The sequence below is a fragment of the Somniosus microcephalus genome, chromosome 24, assembly GCF_052327205.1.
Source record: "Somniosus microcephalus isolate GS21.2 chromosome 24, FLI_Smic_1.0, whole genome shotgun sequence".
NCBI lineage: Eukaryota > Metazoa > Chordata > Chondrichthyes > Squaliformes > Somniosidae > Somniosus > Somniosus microcephalus.
The window spans coordinates 39,413,491-39,435,284 of NC_141010.1; positions in this window are offsets into that span (position 1 = coordinate 39,413,491).

Consider the following 21,794-nt stretch of genomic DNA (forward strand, 5'->3'; position numbering starts at 1 on the left):
CACAGTGGATATGCTTGTCTAACGTTTATAGAATGCTTTAAAAGGTGACTTTCCTTCGTGAGTTCTTAGCTTTGTATTTTCAGAAATAAGATGGCTTGCTTTAAAAGCTATTTTGGATATTTTTATTGCCAGCTTGTTAAAATTAAGGGGTGGTTCGAGGTGCCATAAAGTGGAAGGATGTGGGTTACATGTGATTCCCCAAGTGCAAAGCTGTTAACATCAGGGAAATATCTAGATAACCTTTGCGATTGGCAAGAGTGACACATATGGCAACGCAGATAAACATAGGTGGTATAGGTGCTATGATGGCTGAGTGAGTACAGATCAGAGGGTCCCAGGTTCAGTTTCACACCTGTGATGAGTTAGCTAATCACAACTGCACATCAGTGTCCCTGGGCTAGCAAGGGGCCGATAAGCTGGGGTTTCTGTTTCTGAATTGATGTAAAGTGTGCGTGTGCGGATGTTGGGTAAGGAAAAGAGCAAGCTCAGCTTTGAGTTCTTCCATGGTCAAATAACTTGTTGAATCATAAAATGGTTACAGCACAGAAGGAGGCCATTCGGCCTGTCAAGCCTGTGCCGGCTCTCTGCAAGTGCACTTCAGCTAGTCCCACTCCCCTGCCCTTTCCCCGTAGCCCTGCAATTTTTTTTCCCTTCAGGTACTTATCCAATTCCCTTTTGAAAGCCATGATTGAATCTGCCTCCACCACCCTTTCAGGCAGTGCATTCCAGATCATAACCACTCACGTACAAAAGGTTTTCCTCGTGTCGCCTTTGGTTGATGCTCTAGATTTACAGATGCAGACTAGTCACTTAGATGTAGTACTGGGGAAGCGCTGAGGCCTGTGGGACCATAGCCCAGCATCAGCTACATGTCTCCAGGAGAGGAGGAGGAAAAACAGGAAAATAATATATGAAGCTGTGGTTATTTGTAACACTGACTTGCATCAAAATAGGGCACATTTCTAACCAGCAAACAAAATGGATTTTCATAGGAACAGGAGCAGGCTATTCAGCTCAAGCCTGTTCAGCCAATCAATTAGATCATGGCTGATCTGAACCTCAACTCCATTTATCCGCCTTTGCTCCATAGCCCTTGGTACTCTTCTCACTAGATTTCTATTCACATTCCATTCAGTATTATTACAAATTAACAACTTTTTTGAAGTGCAGTTATGAAGGCAAATACAGCAATCTCCCACAAACGGTAAATGAGAGGAATGGCCTTGGTGTTGGGTGAAGGATGACTGTTAGCCATTCATCAGGCAAACTCCCGCTTCCCTAAATATTGTGTGAAATGCTTTAAGTTATTTTGACATGATAAAGTGCTATATAAATGCGAGGATCATTGTATTATTAATAATTGCAGGGATTTTGAAGTGGCAGCTTTGGAAAATGAACACAAAGATTTTGTTTCGTAGATTATACCACATGATTACCATTACACAGAAGGAGAAGAAACAATTAAAAATTATAAAATCAACGTTCTCTGAATCTCTCTGGGGATTTACAATATTGTGGTAGTAGGTCACAGTCACAACAAACTTGATTGCTTCTCCTTTTGAGATTTAATCAAATGAAGGGGAAAAAAAATACAGTCTTTCAGGAGAATGGTGGGCGGATTAAGAAGAACATCATTTAAGAGCAATCAGAATCTCATGACAAACAGCTGACCTTTCCATTTGGAAATTTAAAAATCTTTAGAAAGATTGGAATTTTTTTTTAAGTTTGAGAGAGTTTACTTTCTCTTTTGCACATATCGTGATGTGTTGACTTAAAGTATGGGTTGGGGTTCATCAGGTATGACAGGTGGGCTCCCGGAGGGATTCCTGGCACCAAGATGGAGCCCGCCATTGCCCAGCTGCCAATTCCTGGCGGTGCCGCAGTGGGGCCGCTGATGCAGTCCCAGATAGGCAGCTGGGCAGTGAATGAAGCGTCCCAAAGATCTGCACAGCGGTTGCCATATAGACCTTGGCAGTGACCTAGAAAGCAAGGAAAGAGGAGCCAGAATGGAGGGAGAGGACGACACTACAATGCACTCTCTTTCCATGAGAGGACCTCAGGGTCATTACCATCGATTCTCGGGGCCTGCTTCCACCTTCCATAATAACAACACAAAACGCTGGAAAAACTCAGCAGGCCAGGCAGCATCCGTGGAGAGAGAAACAGAGTTAACGTTTCAGGTCGAAGACCTTTCGTCATGGAAAAAAGCAGGAAATGGAATAGATTTTAAAGCAAGTTTAGGGGCTGGGAAAAGGGGGAGGGGATGAAAGAACAAAAGGGAAGGTCAGTGATAGGATAGAAAGCAGGAGAGATTAAGAGACATTGAGAGACATGAAGAGATATTCAAGGCAAGAGGAGGTGGTAATGGGACAGGTTAAGGAACAAAGGATGGCTCTAGATAAAGTGTGAATTGCACTGGCAGAATGAAGGACAGCTGCTATGTGGGAGGGAAGAAAAAAAGGCCAAACAAAAAGTGTGGATAAAAAAAAAAATATATATATATATATATATAATATGATAGGGGCCGAGGTTATGATCTGAAATTGTTGAACTCTATGTTGAGTCCAGAGGGCTGTAGAGTACCTAATCGAAAGATGAGGTGCTGTTCCTCGAGCTTATGCTGAGCTTCTGTGGAACAATGCAAGAGGCCGATGATGGTGAGGTCTGAGTGGGAATGGAGCGGTGAATTAAAGTGACAGGCCACTGGGAGCTCGGGGTCCCCCTTATGGACTGAACGGAGGTGTTCCACAAAGTGGTTGCCCAATCTGCGTTTGGTCTCCCCAATGTAGAGGAGACCACATTGTGAGCAGCGAATACGGTGATGCGCTATCAACAACACCAAAGACTACGAGATGGACTTATATGAAGTAGGCTTTTATTGACTAAGAACTGGAGCATGCCTCTGCTAGTGAATCCATCCTAAGAGCTCCCGGGGGAAGGGTGGTGAGTCACCTTTATACCCGGGCTTAGGGGTGGAGCCAGGGGTGGAGACATGCCCGGGCTTGTACAGAGTTAACAGTGGCTTACCACACAGACATGTACAGGGTTAACAGTGGTTTACCACATTCACCCCTCGTTTAAAAAAGAGTCCGGCGGGGTGAAGTGTTTCAAAAGTTCGTATACGAAAGTCTCTCTGGGGGTCTTGTCTGCCGTAATGATCTTCGTGGTGCCAGTTGCGGCGGTTCTTTGCCCGCGGCCGCTTCTCGCGTGGGACGGAACACTGGCGTGTCGTCCTCTCGGGGTAGGGATGGCACCGGCATGTCGTCAGTTCGTGGTAGACACCCCGGTGGTGCGTCGTGGGTAGTGGTGGTCGGTGGAGGTAGTGGATGGTGATCGATGGTGTTTCGGGTGGTACCTGAGGGTGCGAGGTCTCGAATTGAGACTGTGTCCTCCCGCCCGTCCGGATACGCCACGTAGGCGTACTGTGGGTTGGCGTGGAGGAGGTGAACCTTTTCGACCAGGGGGTCCGTCTTATGGCTCCTCACGTGTTTCCTGAGCAGGACGGGTCCCGGAGACGTCAGCCATGGCGGTAGTGATGTCCCCGAGGTGGATTTCCTGGGGAAGACGAACATCTTCGCGTGAGGGGTGGCATTTGTGGCAGTACAGAGCAGTGATCGTATGGAGTGGAGCGCATCGGGGAGGACATCTTGCCAGCGGGAGATTGGGAGGCCCTTGGATTTTAGGGCGAGCATAGCGGTCTTCCACACCGTTGCGTTCTCCCTCTCTACCTGTCCGTTACCCCAGGGGTTGTAGCTGGTAGTCCTGCTCGTGGCTATGCCCTTCTCGAGCAGGTACTGGCGCAGCTCATCGCTCATGAACGACGAGCCCCTGTCGCTGTGGATGTAATTGGGGAAGCCAAATATGGCGAACAGGTCGTTGAGGCACCTGATGACTGTGGCGCTGGTCATGTCCGGGCAGGGGATGGCGAAGGGGAAACGGGAGTACTCATCAATAATATTGAGGAAGTACGTGTTGCGGTCAGAGGAGGGAAGGGGCCCCTTGAAATCGACGCTGAGACGTTCGAAGGGGCAGGTGGCTTTAATCAGGTGTGCCCTGTCTGGCCTATAAAAATGCGGTTTGCATTCGGCGCAGACCTGGCAGTTCCTGGTCATGGTCCTGACCTCCTCGATGGAGTAAGGCAGGTTGCGAGCTTTAATAAAGTGGAAGAACCTGGTGACCCCCGGGTGGCAGAGATCATTGTGGAGGGTCCGTAGCCTATTGACTTGTGCGTTGGCACATGTCCCACGGGATAGGGCGTCTGGGGGCTCATTAAGTTTCCCGGGCCGGTATAAGATATCGTAGTTGTAGGTGGATAACTCGATCCTCCACCGCAATATCTTATCATTTTTGATTTTCCCCCTTTGTCTGTTGTTAAACATAAATGCTACTGACCGTTGGTCAGTGAGCAGGGTGAAACGTTTACCGGCTAGGTAATGCCTCCAGTGCCGTACAGCCTCCACTATCGCCTGGGCCTCCTTCTCGACTGAGGAGTGTCGAATTTCGGGGCCCTGGAGGGTCCATGAAAAGAAGGCCACGGGTCTCCCCGCCTGGTTAAGGGTTGCGGCTAGGGCGAAGTCGGATGCATCGCTCTCCGTTTGGAAAGGGATGGACTCATCCACTGTGTGCATTGTGGCCTTCGCAATGTCCTCTTTTATGAGGGTGAAGGCCGCACGGGCCTCTGCCGTCAGGGGGAAGGAGGTTGACTTGATGAGGGGCCGGGCTTTGTCCGCATAGTTGGGCACCCACTGGGCGTAGTAAGAGAAGAACCCTAGGCATCTCTTCAGGGCTTTTAGGCAGTGGGGGGGGGGGTAGTTCCAGGAGGGGGTGCATTCGGTCGGGGTCGGGGCCGATGACTCCGTTTTCCACCACGCAGCCAAGAATAGCGAGGCGCGCGGTGCGGAACATACATTTTTCTCTGTTGTATGTCAGATTCAGCCGTTGGGCCGTACGGAGGAATTTTTCTAGGTTGGCGTCGTGGTCCTGCCGGTCATGGCCGCAGATGGTGACGTTGTCTAGATAGGGGAAGGTGGCCTGCAGTGCGTTCTGGTCAACAATCCGGTCCATCTCCCTTTGGAAGACCGAGACCCCGTTGGTGACGCCGAAGGGGACTCGGAGGAAGTGGTAGAGGCGACCGTCAGCCTCGAAGGCCGTGTACTGGCGGTCCTCAGGCTTGATGGGGAGCTGGTGGTATGCCGACTTCAGATCAATCGTCGAGAATACCCGATATTGTGCTATCTGGTTGACCATGTCAGATATGCGGGGAAGTGGGTATGCGTCTAATTGCGTGTATCGATTGATCGTCTGGCTGTAATCAATAACCAGGCGCTGTTTTTCGCCGGTCTTTACTACCACCACTTGGGCTTGCCATGGGCTGGTGCTGCCCTCGATAATCCCTTCCCTCAGGAGTCTTTCTACTTCTGATTTAATAAAGCTCCTATCCCCGGCACTGTACCGCCTGCTTTTAGTAGCAATTGGCTTGCAGTCTTTGGCGAGGTTAGCGAACAACGGGGGGGGGTTTGACCTTCAGGGTGGACAGGCTGCATACTTTGCGCGGCGCCGTGTTTAAATTCTGCCGGCTGCAGACTGTAAATGGGGGCAGGGGCCCGCCATATGCCATCGTGACGCTCTCCAGATGGCACTGGAAGTCTAATCCTAGCAGTACGGGAGCGCAGAGCTGTGGCAGGACGAGGAATTTAAACTCTCTGTACTCCACGCCGTTCACTGTCAGAGTCGCTACACAGTAGCCGCCGACGTCCGCCGTATGGGACTTTGAGGCCATAAAGACCTGGTGGCGTGTGTGCATAACCGATAGGGAGTAGCGTCGCACCGTGTCGGGGTGGACGAAGCTCTCCGTGCTTCCGCAGTCGAAAAGGCAATTTGTGGCATGGCCATTTACCTTTACGTTCATCATGGACCTGGCTAGTTGATGTGGCCTAGATTGGTCCAGGGTGATGGAGGCCATCGTCGAGGTCGGTGGGTCGCTGTAGTATTCGCCCGCGCCGGGGGCCTGGTCCCGGAATGGTGTCCAAGATGGCGGCTCCCCCTCGGCTGGTGGTGCCCAAAATGGCGGCCCGCACGGCTCACACGTGGTTGGTGGGGTCCAAAATGGCGGCCTGTACGGTTCACACGCGGCGCTGCTGGAATTGGAGGTCGATTTCGCCCTGCACACTTTCGCATAGTGGCCTTTCTTGCCGCATTTGGAGCAGGTCGCGTCCTTTGCTGGGCATTGCTGTCTGGGGTGCTTGGCCTGGCCGCAGAAGTAGCATTTCTGGCCTCTGGTCATTGCAGCTGTAGTTGGGCTGCTGGCGGCTTGTGGCCTTACCGGGTCCCAAGATGGCTGCTCCCGTGGCATTCACGTGGCCATCCGGTCAGGGGGGTAGGCGTCCATGTTCTGGAGGGCCACGTCTAGCGAGTTAGCGAGGGCCACCGTCTTCTGCAGGTCGAGCCCCCTCTGTTCCAGCAGCCTCTGCCGAGTATAGTTGGACCTGATGCCGGCTACGTAGGCGTCTCGGATCAGATCTTCCGTGCATTCCTTGGCCGCCACCGCTTTGCAATTACAGTCCCGGCCGAGGACTCTCAGTGCCAGTAAATATTCGGCGCCCGATTCCCCGGGGCACTGTTTTCGGGTAGCCAGGATGTGTCTGGCGTAGACCTCGTTAACAGGCCTCACGTATTGTTCCTTTAGCGTCGCGATGGCGACCGCGTAAGTAGTGGCGTCTCGGATGATCGAGTAGACTCGGTGGCTCACCCGTGAGTTCAAGACAAGCCGTTTCGCGTCATCTGTAGTGACGGTAGTGCTGGAGGCCTCCAGGAAGGCTTCGAAACAGCTCAGCCAGTGTTCAAAGTTATTGGCTGCATCTGCTGCTTGAGGATCCAGGTCTAAACGTTCCGGCTTCAAGATTTGCTCCATGTCGAAAATTAGTCAATAAAATTGATGCGCTATCAACAACACCAAAGACTACGAGATGGACTTATATGAAGTAGGCTTTTATTGACTAAGAACTGGAGCATGCCTCTGCTAGTGAATCCATCCTAAGAGCTCCCGGGGGAAGGGTGGTGAGTCACCTTTATACCCGGGCTTAGGGGTGGAGCCAGGGGTGGAGACATGCCCGGACTTGTACAGAGTTAACAGTGGTTTACCACACAAACATGTACAGGGTTAACAGTGGTTTACCACATACGGTATACTAGATTGCAAGAAGTACAAGTAAATCGCTGTGTCACCTGTTTGGGGTCCTAGACAGTGGGAAGGGGGGAGGTATAAGAGCATGTGTTGCACCTCCTACGCTTGCATGGGAAGATGACGGGTGAAGGGGAAGGGGTGCTGGGGGTGGTAGAGGAGTGGATCAGGGTGTCGCGGAGGGAGCAGTCCCTACGGAATGCTGAAAGGGGAGGTGAGGGGAAGATGCATTTGGTGGTGGGGTCACGCTGGAGGTGGCGGAAGATGATCCGTTGAATGTGGAGGTTGGTGGGGTGAAAGGTGAGGACAAGGGAACTCTATCGTGGTTCCAGGAGGGAGGGGCAGGGGTGAGGGCAGAAGTGCGGGAGATGGAACGGACACGGTCGAGGGCAGTGTCAACCACAGTAGAGGGGAATCCTCGGTTGAGGAAAAAAGAAGACATGTCGGAAGCACTGTATGGAAGGTGGCAACGTCAGAGCAGATGCGGCGGAGACGGAGAAACTGGGAGAATGGAATAGAGTCCTTACAGGAGGCGGGGTGGGAGGAAGTGTAGTCCAGGTAGCTGTGGGAGTCAGTGGGCTTGTAATGAATGTTTGTCAATAACCTATCCCCAGAGATGGAGACGGAGAAGTCAAGGAAGGGAAGGGAAGAGTCGGAGATGGACCATGTGAAGGTGAGGGAAGGGTGGAAATTGGAAGCAAAGTGAATGAAATATTCTAGTTCAGGGCAAGAGCAGGAGACGGCACCGATACAGTCATCAATGTACCGGAAAAAGAGGTGAGGGAGGGGACCCGAGTAGGACTGGAACAAAGTGTGTTCCACATATCCCACGAAAAGGCAGGCATAGCTAGGACCCATGCGGGTACCCATAGCAACACCTTTGATTTGGAGGAAATGAGTGGAGTCAAAGGAGAAGTTGTTCAATGTGAGAACAAGTTCAGCCAGGCGGAGGAGGGTGGTGGTGGATGGGGACTGGTTGGGCCTCTGTTCAAGGAAGAAGCGGAGCACCCTCGGGCCGTCCTGGTGGGGGATGGAGGTGTAGAGGGATTGTACGTCCATAGTGCAAAGGAGGCGGTTGGGGCCGGGAAACTGGAAACTGTTAAAGTGGCGGAGGGTGTCGGAAGAGTCACCTTCCATATATTGGCTGAGGAAGTGGTAGTAATACAGCTGGGCACAAAATAAATCCGCCAGGGACCTGTCCCACCTGAGAGGGCAGATGGGGCCTCGGTTTAAAATCTCATCTGACGAACGGCACCTCTCACAGTGCTGCACTGGAAGTGTCAGCCTAGATTTTGTGCTTAAGTCTCTGGAGTGGGACTTGAACCTACAACCTTCTGACTCAGAGACAAGTGTGCTACCAACTGAGCCAAGGCTGACACATGCTGGACGATAGCGCAGTCTAGAAAGTCATGTTATCTCTGAGGCAGAATCAGAATTATCTTTCTGTAAATCAAGATCCCCAATTTCTGGCTCACTGCCAGCATTTGGTCAGCACACACTAGATCATGCACTGAGCATCTGGTCACATGGAGCTCCACCTGAATAAGATACACGTCAAAGCCCAGGTGATACAACCAGAACTCACTGGACAAGAACGCAGTGGGCAATGCACAATAACATCACCGCCACCCCCTGGAATCAATTTCCAGGGTCGTCTACATCCCAAGTATACTTTGCCACATTGACTGTGAATGCGTTCTTAAAAATAGCAATTGCCTTTAAAAAGAAACAAATTTTTTTTTCTAATATACAGTTCAGGTCCATGAACCCACTGGGTCTGACATTTGTGACTGGGAGGTGTGGGTGGACTGTAGCTTGACCTGTTCCCCACGTAAGAGGTAACGAACAGTAAATTGGCTCATTACTGTGCCAACCAAACTGATCTGGATGCATTTGGGATGGTTTGGTTATATGGGGTTATATTCGTTTGACTATGTAAAAATAAACTTTTTTTTTACAAGGAATCTCTGGAGGAATTAAGGTACAATAGTCTCATTTAAAATATATATATTAACTTCAGTTTTTTTTTCCCCAAGTGGACTTGAGGCCCTTATGGTGAAAACGAAAGCCAGGCCCCAGGCATTTCCCTCCCCCACAACAACAAAAACAGGGAAAACTACAATTCTGGGGAATTTCTGTTTTATTTGTTTATGTAATCCTCGTGGTAGCATGGGATGTACAGTCTGTTATAAACTGGACTGAGTCACTGGATGACAGACGGTCTTTCCAGATATTATGCAATTGTGGTTTAACTGAGGAAGGAATGCCCTGTCCCATCATTGCCGAAGGCCCTGAAGTGGGCAAGGCAACCACAGCACCCACTGGATGATGTGGGCAAGAGGCGCGAACATGGAAACAGCATTCAGAATGCAGTCGTGCTGTCAAACCTATTTCTATTTCTGCGTAGCGTGTATTTTATTTGAGGGGTGTGGGGAGGGGAATCAATTTTTCAGGCACATGGACAGTTGAGCTGTCATATTGTGCCATGTATGTTGTTAATACAGACATCACAGTGCAAAGGTGGTGAGTTGTTGGGAACAGTTATATAGAAATTACAATATGGAAACAGGCCATTTGACCCAACGTGTCTGTGTTTAACCTCCATGAGATCAGTAATCCTAATCATATTTACCTGCTCTGTTCCCCTATCCCTTTAGTCCCCCTTTGCTACAACCAGTTATCTAACCGATTCTTAAATGTTGACATGGTCTCTGCTTCAGTACTGCATTCCGCAGCCTCACATAGCACATTTAATTGTAATAAGTTGCATAAACAGAAATGTACAAGTGCATATGTTACCGAGGCAATACGCCATTTAAAAAAGAATTAAATTATGATTAAAGGAATTATTTTAGCAGGGACTAGGTGACGTAATAAAACTCACTACGCACTTGGTTTGAGTATAAAGCAAAGCTTTAATCAACTTGTTTCAGAACATGGAGGTCTAGTTGTACTTCACTAGTTCCTGTCTTACAAAATGTCCCTGAGCAAGCTGGGCCCACGCCCGAGTATTTATACTCCTTGGACGGCGCCACCAGCTGGCCGTCCAGTGTTATCTCATGAGTAGTTTATGATGATGAGATTTATAACACTAGGTATTACTATGGTTGGCACTTGGTCAGTGAATGCCACGTTATTTATCCAGAGGGGATCACTGTTGAATCCCATTTGATTTTCACAGACGTCGATACACACTTTCCAGCAGGAGTCACTGGACAGTATTCAGGAGTTTGTAAGGTTCGCAAAATCCTACAGATTCCCTCAAACCAAGAAAAGAAGAGATTTTGGACTGTTTTAAAGAATATTGGGCCAAAAAGGGGCTTAAAGTTAAAACCCCAGGATTTTGGTTATTTTAAAAAGAACATGTCCAGGCCTGTGGAAGGCTGCAACAAAGGGGTTGGGATGAGCCTCTGTAAAACAAACAGTTTGAGTATTGGCATAGGCCATACTGTCTGGGAATGTTCTGGACTGTCTCAGTCATTCCACATAAATGACAATAGGCCTACGGAAGGACAGTTCCCGCCAAAATTACAGAGCCATCAAGAATATGCATAATGCAGTACATGCCACTGATCAACAAAAGGGACCCTGACCCCAGCAGGAAAAGACAAAACTCACTAATCGGACCAAAGTTTAAACAGCCATTAAACACTAATTTAAGTTTCAACGAACCATCTCGAAACTAGTTTACACCAACTTAAGTCAATTAAAAGTAGATGGGACCAGATGGGAACTCGTTAAAGAATTTTAAAACTATTAAAGTTAACGAGCCCGCCAAAATTAACAATGGGCCAGAGAAGATTTGGCGGGCAGATAAGCAAGGCCTCAAACGGTATAATTGAGGCCTGCTTTTTCAGTTAACACGGGTACTCATCATCATCATCACCACACACACAGTCGGAGAATCGGAGATTGAGGAAAGGAGAACGGAACAGAAGGAGAAAGGAATCGCGGCAACCAAGGGCCCCAAGAAACCAACAACTAACAATATTACCAACAATGAGGTAATATTGGGCCACCGCGACCAACAAGACACCAACCTGGAAGAAACCGAAGATTTGCAAGTTTGTTTCCACTCTACAAGCTATCCTGACTTACCCCTGGGTAAGATTTGATGAAAAAGACTCGAAACCCTATACCTAACCAAAGGAAATTGGGTACTTACCCGATAGATCCAAATACGCACCCGACCGCATCAGCGGACACGCGAAGACTGAAAACCCAACGCAGGTGAAGTCTTCTACCACGTCCGGGGTACGGCAGGCCCCAACCGCCAGACCTAGGAGAACCCCGAAATCGTGAACCTCTACAACTGTCAAGAAAGTCGTTTGGTGAGCATTTCCCATGTCCTCTGGAATCCAACCTAGTTAGTGTAGTGGGATTAGGAGGGGTGAAGTATTTTGTCTATTGTCCTTCTCCCTTGTATATTCTGAAGTGTTCCCCCTTTTAAAGTGATAAGATTATTGTGTTGTGTATATTTTCCAGTCTCAAATAAAAATCCAAGTTCTTTTCACCAACTCAGTTGTCTGTTGCAATTTCATTACAACCCCCAAATAAGTCCAAAGTCTAGAACCAAGGGAGTGGGAGCGATTCGAACCACTCAGGAGTCAGAGGCAAAGCTGACCAGACACACATAACCGGGGTAGAAAATGAGATCAGGTGTTGGAAGGAATGTAACATTTTTAATTTCATTGACATTCCTCACCTGGTTGTGCGCAGTGATTTACTTTGATTTTTGGGACTCTAGGAGAATCAAGGGATATGGAGATTGGGCAGGAAAGTGGAGTTGAGGTGGAAGATCAGCCATGATCTTATTGAATGGCAGAGCAGGCTCGAAGGGGCCAAATGGCCTTCTCCTGCTCCTAAATCTTATGATCTTAAGAACCATTGTTGGGTTCAATGGCTCATGTCCGCATGATGGGCGAGCTTTCGGCTCTTCTCGCACTGGCTTTTGGCAGCTCAACCATTGGGGAAGATGGGGAGGGAATTTAGGCGGGAGTGAAGCTATTTAAAGGCAGCCTTCACCTCTTAAAGGCCTGTGCTGCATGCTTGAGACTCCAAAATTGAAGCAGACAGCCAATGTGAGGGCCCTTCCATTTCAGACAATGCCATAAAAGTCATGAAGGATTTAGACAGAGTAAATTAAAAAGAAACTGTTTCCAGTGGCTGAAGGGTCAGTAACCAGAGGGCACAGATTTAAGGTGATTGGCAAAAAAAACCAGAAGCAGCATGAGGAAAAACTTTTTTACACAGCAAGTGGTTCGGATTTGGAATGCACTGCCTGATAGGATGGTGGATAAAGATTCAAGAGTAGCCTTCAAAAGGCAATTGGCTAAATACTTGAAGGAGAAACAATTGCAGGGATTATGGGGAAAGAGCGGGGGAGTGGGACTAACAGGATGGTCCTTCGAAAGAGCCGGCACAGACTCGATGGACCGAATGGCCTCCTTCTGTGCTGGACTAGTCTTTGATTCTATGAAGTCCTTGTCGAGGGGGTCAGCAGGAGGAAGGAGGTCCTGTTTCCAGCCAAGAAAAGGGTGCCAAATCAAATAGCCTGGCAACAGTGGGCAGAGGTGGCTGAGCAGGTGAATACTTGGAGCACCAAGAACCTGGCAGCAATGCCCAAACAACACAATGATTTGACCAGAACTGCTAAACTAAGACTCCTACTCACATCTCTCTTACAATCTGCTCAATCCTAGATCATCTGTCACCTCAGCACTCGCGAGCCTTCCCTGCCCTGCTGCCCCTCACTGTCCTCCAATCACAGTACCACACTTCACTGAACCTCCTTCTGCTGCTATTCGCACACTCTGCACCTTCCACTGTCTTCACAATCACTCCCCTCACCTCCCCACGCCTGTGGCTTCTTTCATGCACCATCCAAACTATGCTACCCTGACACAAACATCTTCATAACCCTTCTGCAGGTCACACACTAACTCTCTAGTTTCTTTGAATTAATGTTTGTTGACCAGACCAGGGGATGTGATAGGAATGCCCGTGCTGGTGTTTAGGTTGAGGGCATTTATCTGTAGAGTGGAAGGACTGGGTGTGATGGTAGGAGGCATGACAGGATTAATAAAAAATGTCCTAGTAAAGGATCCCCTTGGAATGAGTGACCATAACATGGTTGAATTCCAAATTCAGTTGGAGGGTGAGAGAGTTGGATCGCAAACCAGCGTACTAAGCTTAAATAAAGGAGACTATGAAGGTATGAGAGCAGAGTTGACTAAAGTGGACTGGGAAAATAGATTAAGGTGTAAGATGGTACAGGAGTAGTGGTGTACATTCAAGAAGATATTTCACAACTTTCAAGAAAAATATATTCCACTGAGGAAAAAGGGGCGTAAAAGAAAAGACAGCCATCCGTGGCTAAGTAAAGTAATAAAGGATAGTATCCGACTGAAAACAAGGGCATATAAAGTAGCCAAATCTAGTGGGAGGATAGAAGATTGGGAAGCATTTAAAAGCCAGCAAAGAATAACTAAAAGATTGATTAAGAAAGGGAAGATAGATTATGAAAGTAAACTAGCAAAAAATATAAAAACAGATAGCAAGAGTTTCTACAGTTATGTAAAAAGAAAAAGGGTGGCTAAAGTGAATGTTGGTCCCTTAGAGGACGAGCCCAGGAAATTAGTAGTGGGGAACATGGAGATGGCAAATACGCTGAACAAATATTTTGTATCAGTCTTTACAGTAGAGGACACTAAAAATATCCCAACACTGGACAAACAGGGGGCTATAGGGGGGGATTAAAATCACTAAGGAGATGGTACTCGGTAAGATAATGGGACTTAAGGCGGATAAATCCCCTGGACCTGATGGCTTACATCCTAGGGTCTTGAGAGAAGTAGCGGTAGGGATTGCGGATGCATTGGTGGTAATTTTCCAAAACTCCCTGGATTCAGGAAAGGTCCCAGCAGATTGGAAAACTGCTAATACAACGCCCTTATTTAAAAAGGGAGGTAGACAAAAGGCTGGAAACTATAGACCAGTTAGCCTAACATCTGTGGTTGGTAAAATGTTGGAGTCCATTATTAAGGAAGCAGTAACAGGACATTTGGATAAGCATAATTTAATCGGACAGAGTCAGCATGGTTTTATGAAGGGGAAGTCATGTTTGACAAATTTGCTCGAATTCTTTGAGGACGTAACAAACAGGGTGGATAAAGGGGAACCAGTGGATGTAGTGTATTTGGACTTCCAAAAGGCATTTGACAAGGTGCCACACAAAAGATTACTGCACAAGATAAAAAATCACGGGATTGGGGGTAATATACTGGCATGGCTGGAAGATTGGCTATCTAACAGAAAACAGAGAGTTGGGATAAATGGTTCATTCTCGGGTTGGCAATCAGTAACTAGTGGTGTTCCGCAGGGGTCAGTGCTGGGACCCCAACTCTTTACAATCTATATTAACGATTTGGAAGAGGGGACCAAGTGCAACGTATCCAAGTTTGCCGATGATACAAAGATGGGAGGGAAAGCAGTGAGTGAGGAGGACATAAAAAACCTGCAAAAGGACATAGACAGGCTAAGTGAGTGGGCAGAAATTTGGCAGATGGAATATAATGTTGGAAAGTGTGAGGTTATGCACTTTGGCAGAAAAAATCAAAGAGCAAGTTATTATCTAAATGGAAAGAAACTGCAAAGTGCTACAGTAGAAAGGGATCTGGGGGTCCTGGTGCATGAAACACAGAAGGTTAGTATGCAGGTACAGCAGGTGATCAGGAAGGCCAATGGAATCTTGGCTTTTATTGCAAGGGGGATGGAGTATAAAAGCAGGGAAGTCTTGCTTCAGTTGTACAGGGTACTGGTGAGGCCACACCTGGAATACTGCGTACAGTTTTGGTTTCCATATTTAAGAAAAGATATACTTGCTCTCGAGGCAGTTCAGAGAAGGTTCACTCGGTTGATTCCGGAGATGAGGGGGTTGACTTATGAGGAAAGGTTGAGTAGGTTGGAACTCTACTCATTGGAATTCAGAAGAATGAGAGGCGATCTTATCGAAACAGATAAGATTGTGAGGGGGCTTGATCGGGTGGATGCGGGGAGGATGTTTCCACTGATGGGTGAGACTAGAACTAGGGGGCATAATCTTAGAATAAGGGGCTGCCGTTTCAAAACTGAGATGAGGAGAAACTTCTTCACTCAGAGGGTAGTAAATCTATGGAATTTGCTACCTCAGAGAGCTGTGGAAGCTGCGACATTAAATAAATTTAAAACGGAGATAGACAGTTTCCTAGCTGATAAGGGAATTAAGGGTTATGGGGAGCGGGCAGGGAAGTGGACGTGAGTCTAAGTTCGGATGAGCCATGATCCTATTGAATGGCGGAGCAGGCCCGAGGGGCCGTATGGCCACTCCTGCTCCTACTTCTTATGTTCTTATGATTCAGCCAAAGTATTCCTTAATGATCTGCTGGGGTACAGCTCTGTCACCCGGCAGGATAGGTGGCCCTTGATCCTCCTCGCATCCTAGGTGTCCTGCTGTTCTTCTTGCTGTGACACCTCTGCCTCTTCCTCCACAGGTGGCTCCAAGGGTTGCTCTCTTTGCAGGGTAAAGTTACGGAGCGTGCAGCAGACTACAGCGAATTTGGAGGCTCTTTCATTGCTACATTGCACCATGCCTCCAGACCGATCTTTGCAGTGGAACCTCTGTTTCAGGATGCTGATGGTCTGCTCAATCAGAGCCCTGGTAGAGTTGTGGCTCTGATTGTGTTACTCCTCTGCGTCTTTGCGCGGGTTCCTGACGGGTGTCATGAGCCATGTGTTCAGGCGATACCCCTTGTGCCCAAACAGCCAGCCTGGGTGGAAAAGAGGGAAGAACTGAGGACTGGCGCAAGATGAAAGCATCAAGACAACTGGCAGGAAACCGAGTGCTGACGAGCATGAATGCGCTGCCTTTAGTTGCACAGCAGCTGCGTGCTCCATGAGTGAAAGGCCTTCCTCTTCAGATATACTCCAGGGTCTTGATATGGAGCACACAAGGCTATGTGGGTGCAGTCATTAATGTCCTACACCTGGGGGAAGTCTACGATCCTGGACAAACGCAGAGCCCTGCCTTCCTGCTTTGCTGCCTCTGAGTCAGAAGGTTGTGGGTTCAAGTCCCACTCCAGGGACTTGAGCACATAAATCTAGGCTGACACTCCAGTGCAGTGCTGAGGGAGTGCTGCACTGTTGGAGGTGCCGTCTTTCGGATGAGATGTTAAACCGAGGCCCCGTCTGCTCTCTCAGGTGGATGTAAAAGATCCCACGGCACTATTTCGAAGAAGAGCAGGGGCGTTGTCCCCGGTGTCCTGGCCAATATTTATCCCTCAGCTAACATAACAAAAAAAAAAATTATCTGGTCATTATCATATTGCTGTTTGTGGGAGCTTACTGTGAGCAAATTTGCTGCTGCGTTTCCCACATTACAACAGTGACTACACTCCAAAAGTACTTCATTGGCTGTAAAGCACTTTGAGACGTCCGGTGGTCGTAAAAGGCACTATATAAATGCAAGTCTTTTCTTTATAGGGAAGGAGATGAACTCATTTGCTTTGCGGAGAGTACATCAGTGACCCGCTTGATGCAGGCATGCATCGCAAATTGCCTTATGTTCTTCACGTCACCTGTTGCAGCTTGGAGTGACCTTGTGAAATTTAGGGCCACAGTCACCTTTGGAGCCACAGGCAATGGAGTGTGCGACCTGATGCTGGGCGGAAGGTCATGCTGCAATAGATGGCATAGTTCTGTCGCAGCCTCCCTGGTGAAGCGTAGCCACCAGACACAGTGCTCCTCGCTTAACTGGCGGCGCAGCTGCAGGTCTCTCCACTCTTGCTCGCTGCTGCTGGTCCTCCAGTCATAATGGCAGACCAAGCAACAACACCCATGTAGCCAGAGGAAGTTTGTGCAGAAGCCCCCGCACAGAAACTGTCTCCCGGCTCCAAAAAAAAAACTTGCCACAAATTGTATAGTCAGCTACAGCAGCCAACACAGCCTGAAGTAGGCACAAGAGCCAGCAGCAGTCTAAAATGGCTAACCAAGTACTTATCTAATTGCAGCTGAGGATCCCTTTACATAGTACTGGTACGGCGTCCCTCCAGACTCTTCCCGGCCAGGAATTTGTGGCCGGGTTTTAGAATGGGTGAATCCAGCGTTGAGGAAGCTGACAATGGCAGTAGGGTCCTGAAACCGGCGCATGACCCTCATTTACATATATGTATCAGGCATCTGCCAGTTTCGGGCTGGCGCCCTGAGCAACTAAAATGCGTCCGACTCAAAATGGCGTAGGCTGCACTTGGGCGCGAGAAATCTCCACACAAAATTTGGAGCCTAGTGACCATTTTTCCAGCACTAAATGGGTTGAAAATCCTACCCCTAACCCTTGCTGGGGTATTGGCAGCGCTCCGATAGCTCATCCAAGTGACTATTGTTCCACACATGAACCTAAACAGAAGTATGGGTAGCATTACAGTGGAGCTCCATTCCTGTCCCCCTCCAACATACAAATACCATGTGACCAGTACGTTAGCTAACTAACTCATCTTAGCTCCTCATTGTGAGTTTCACTATCATTAAGCCTCTGGTTTTCCCTTTCCCTGTGGGGTGTGTGTGTGTAAATTCTTCCAAGATTTTCTGACTCACTTCCTCCAGCATTATCCTGCTTCTCGATTTTATTTTAACTTCCAGGGAATTCGGAAGTTAAAATAAAAACCCAGCCAAGCTGAATGAGATTTGAAAACAGTGAGTCAACCTCTCTTGGGAGAAAATAAGTAAATAATAGTATTGGTCTCCTTGCATGGATTATACTGTGGAAAGCAAATAACAGAAAGCCTAAGTGGTAGTCAGCTGCGATATGGAGACTGTGGGGTATGCCCAAGAGGGGAAAGAACAGATGCTCTGAAGATTTGTGGTAAATGTGAGGACTCACCAGAGCTATATGACTGGCTGTATCTTGGTTTCATGGCAATGCTACCTTTGGTTTTTCATTGGTTCTTTATTGAATGGTATTCAGGCAAAAAGAGACCCTCTAGAAAGAAAGAGTCGGCGGTGAGTCAGCAGAAGCAGCGATGGAGGCCACGATGACCCGCTGTAGCACGGCGGCCAGCAGCTCCTCGTCGGGAGGCTCTGAGGTCGAACCGGTAGGAGGGAATGCGGCCAGCGTACCGAGGTCGGGAAAAGCAGGCCCTGGAAGGTCGGACACCGCGGGAGGCTCGGAGGTCAGACCGGGTGGAAGGAGAGCCAGGGAGAAGCAGGCCCCGGGACGTCGGTACCACGGCGGCTGAAGATTGTCGGGCAGGAGTGCGGGAAAGGCGGAGCGAGGCGAGAGCGGACCCTATTGTGAAGGCGCCGATGGAGATGGCTGCCGTCCTTGCGGGCTCCGTGCGTACCAGGCAGCTAAGTGTCCTTTGCTGATTGGTGCGCTTGGCTCGTTAAGAAAAAAGCATTTCACTGACTGGATTTCACTTGTTTTATTTGGTTATGTGACAAATAAAAAATTGAAATTGAAATTCACGGTGTCTATGACTTGTGATTTCAAAATTCTCATCCTTCTTTTCAGATCCCTCCATGGCCTCGCTCCTCCCTATCTCTGTAATCTCCTTCAGCTCCACAACACCCCGAGATATCTGCGCTCCTCTAATTCTGCCCTCTTGAGCATCCCTGATTATAATCGCTCAACCTTTGGTGGCCGTGCCTTCTGTTGCCTAGGCCCTAAGCTCTGGAATTCCCTGCCTAAACCTCTCCACCTCACTACCTCTCTTTCCTCCTTTAAGACCCACCTTAAAACCTACCTCTTTGACCAAGCTTTTAGTCACCTGCCCTAATTTATCCTTATGTGGCTCGGTGTCAAATTTTTTGTCTTTTAATACACCTGTGCAGCGCCTTGGGACATTAAAGGCGTTATATAAATACAAGTTGTTGTTGTTGTGATATTAGATAAATAATACATCCAGTGTATCAAGAATAAATAAATATTTCATAAATATACATGAGAAATGTATAACATGAAGTAAACAGAAATGAGGGAGTAATGGATCATAGGGATGATTCGCAATCTTGTGCTCCCAGCAGGTAGCTGTAGTTACATAGAGTCTACAGCACATAAACAGGCCATTCGGCCCAACCAGTCCATGACGGCATTTATGCTCCACTCGAGCCTCCTCCCATCCTTCCTCATCTAAATCTATCAGCATAACCCTCTATTCCCTTCTCCCTCATATGCTTATTTAGCCTTCCCTTAAATGCATCTATACTATTCGCCTCAACTACTCCCTGTGGTAGCGAGTTCCACATTCTCACCACTCTCTGGATAAAGAATTTTGTACTGAATTCCCTATTGGATTTCTTGGTGACTATCTTATATTGATGGCCTCTAGATTTGCTCTTCCCCACAAGTGGAAACATTCTCTCTGTATCCACTCTTATCAAAACCTTTCATAATTTTAAAGACCTCTATTAGGTCACCCCTCAGCCTTCTCTTTTCAAGAGAAGAGAGACCCAGCCTGTTCATCCTTTCCTGATAGGTATAACCTCGCATTTCTGGTATCATCCTTGTAAATCTTTTTTGCAGCCTCTCTAGTGTCTCTATATCCTTTTTATAATCTGGTGACCGGAACTGCACAGTTTAGCATAACTTCTATCATTTTCAATTCTATCCCTCTAGAAATAAACCCTAGTGCTTGGTTTGCTTTTTTTTACTGGCCTTATTAACCTGTGTCACTACTTTCAGTGACTTGTGTATTTGTACTCCAAGATCCCTTTGCTCCTTTACCCCATTTAGATTATTATTTTCCAAGTAATATGTGACCTCCTTATTTTTCTTAACAAAATGTAATACCTCACATTTATCTGTATTGGAATTAATTTGCCAATTACATGCCCATTCTTCAAGTTTATTAATGTCGTCTTGTAATTTGTTGCTGTCCTCCTCATAATTGACTACACGCCCCCCCCCCCCGCCCCCCCGCCAAATTTGGTGTCATCCACAAATTTAGAAACTGTGTTTTTGATTCCAAAGTGTAAATTGTTAAATTAAATTGTGAACAACAGCAGTCCCAGCACTAATCCTTTGGGGACCCACCTTCTGCCACTGAATAGCTACCTTTTATCCCTACTCTCTGCTTTCTGTCTTGTAGCCAGCTAGCTATCCATTCTGCTACTTGTCGCCCGACTCAGCATGCTCTGACATTCTTTAGTCTATTATGTGGCACCTTATCGAAGGCCTTTTGGAAATCTAGATAAATTACATCATATACATTACCCTTGTCTACTCTCTGTTATCTCTTCAAAGAATTCAATGAGGTTGGTCAAGCAAGACTTTCCCTATTGAAATCCATGCTGACTATTCATCATTACATTTTTGATTTTTAGATGTTTTTCGGTTTTCTCCTTTAGTAAGGATTCCATTATTTTTCCTACCACCGACATTAAGCTGACTGGTCTTTAGTTCCCTGGACGTGTTCTATCTCCCTTCTTAAATATAAGTATAATGTTAGCTATCCATCAGTCCTCTGGCACTACACCTTTTTCCAACTAATTATTAAATATGTGTAATAGTGCCTCTGTTATCTCTTCCCTAGATTCTTTTAAAATGTGCTGATGTAATCTGTCCAGAACAGGGGTTTCATCCTCTTTGAGTTTGATTAGTTTATTTAATATTTCTCCTATTTTAATTTTTATTGTGGTTTTATCATTTCTAATCTCATCTTCTGATGTCATGTCCAACTGATCTGTCTCCCTGGTAAATACTGAAGCAAAGTAATTATTAATAATAATAATAATAATAATAATAATCAACTTTATTGTCATTGTTAGTGCACAAGTGCAGTACAACGAAATGTAAGCTTGCGAATAAATAAGTAATTATTTAATACTTCTGCCATTTCGCTATGACAGCCTGTGATTTTATCCTATCCATCCCTTAGTGAGCCTATTCCCATCCCGATTTTCCCTTTTTTATTTATGTGCCTGTAGAATATTTTGCTATTTTGTTTTATGTTCCTTGATAATTTAATGTCATAGTTCCCCTTTGCCTTCCTAATTGTTTCTTGACTTCTTGCCTAATCTCTTTGTATTCTCCCTCATCATGCTCTCCCCTGCTGTCCATGTACTTAGCGTCCGCCTCTTTCCTTACCCTCAATTTTTCCCTTGTGTCTTTATTCATCCATGGTGTCTCATTAGTGTTTAGCTTGTTCTTGTTTTTTAGCAGAATATATTTTTTCCTGGACTCTGTTGAACACCGTTTTGAATGTTTGCAAGAGCTGTCAGAATACTCATCCCACTAAAAGAGCAACAACGTCTCTCTAAATAAAGCAACTGCCTGTATCCCCTTACTTTTCCTCACCAATTTTCTCCCCTTTCCTTTTCTCTTCTCCTGAAGGAACGGCGGGCATCCTCTGGTACCTTGACCAAATGGCCATTATTCATGTGTGATCCTGGACACTGAACATCTGCAGCTTGCTGACATTGTAAACAGTCCCTCTGTTCAGGTACTCCCTTTTCAAAACCATCGTCATCAACCATCCCTTCTCAAAAAACCTACCCTTGACCCCTCTGTCCTAAACTACAGCCCATCTCCAACTACCCTTTCCTCTCCAAAGTCCTTAAGTGTATTATTGCCTCAAATTCA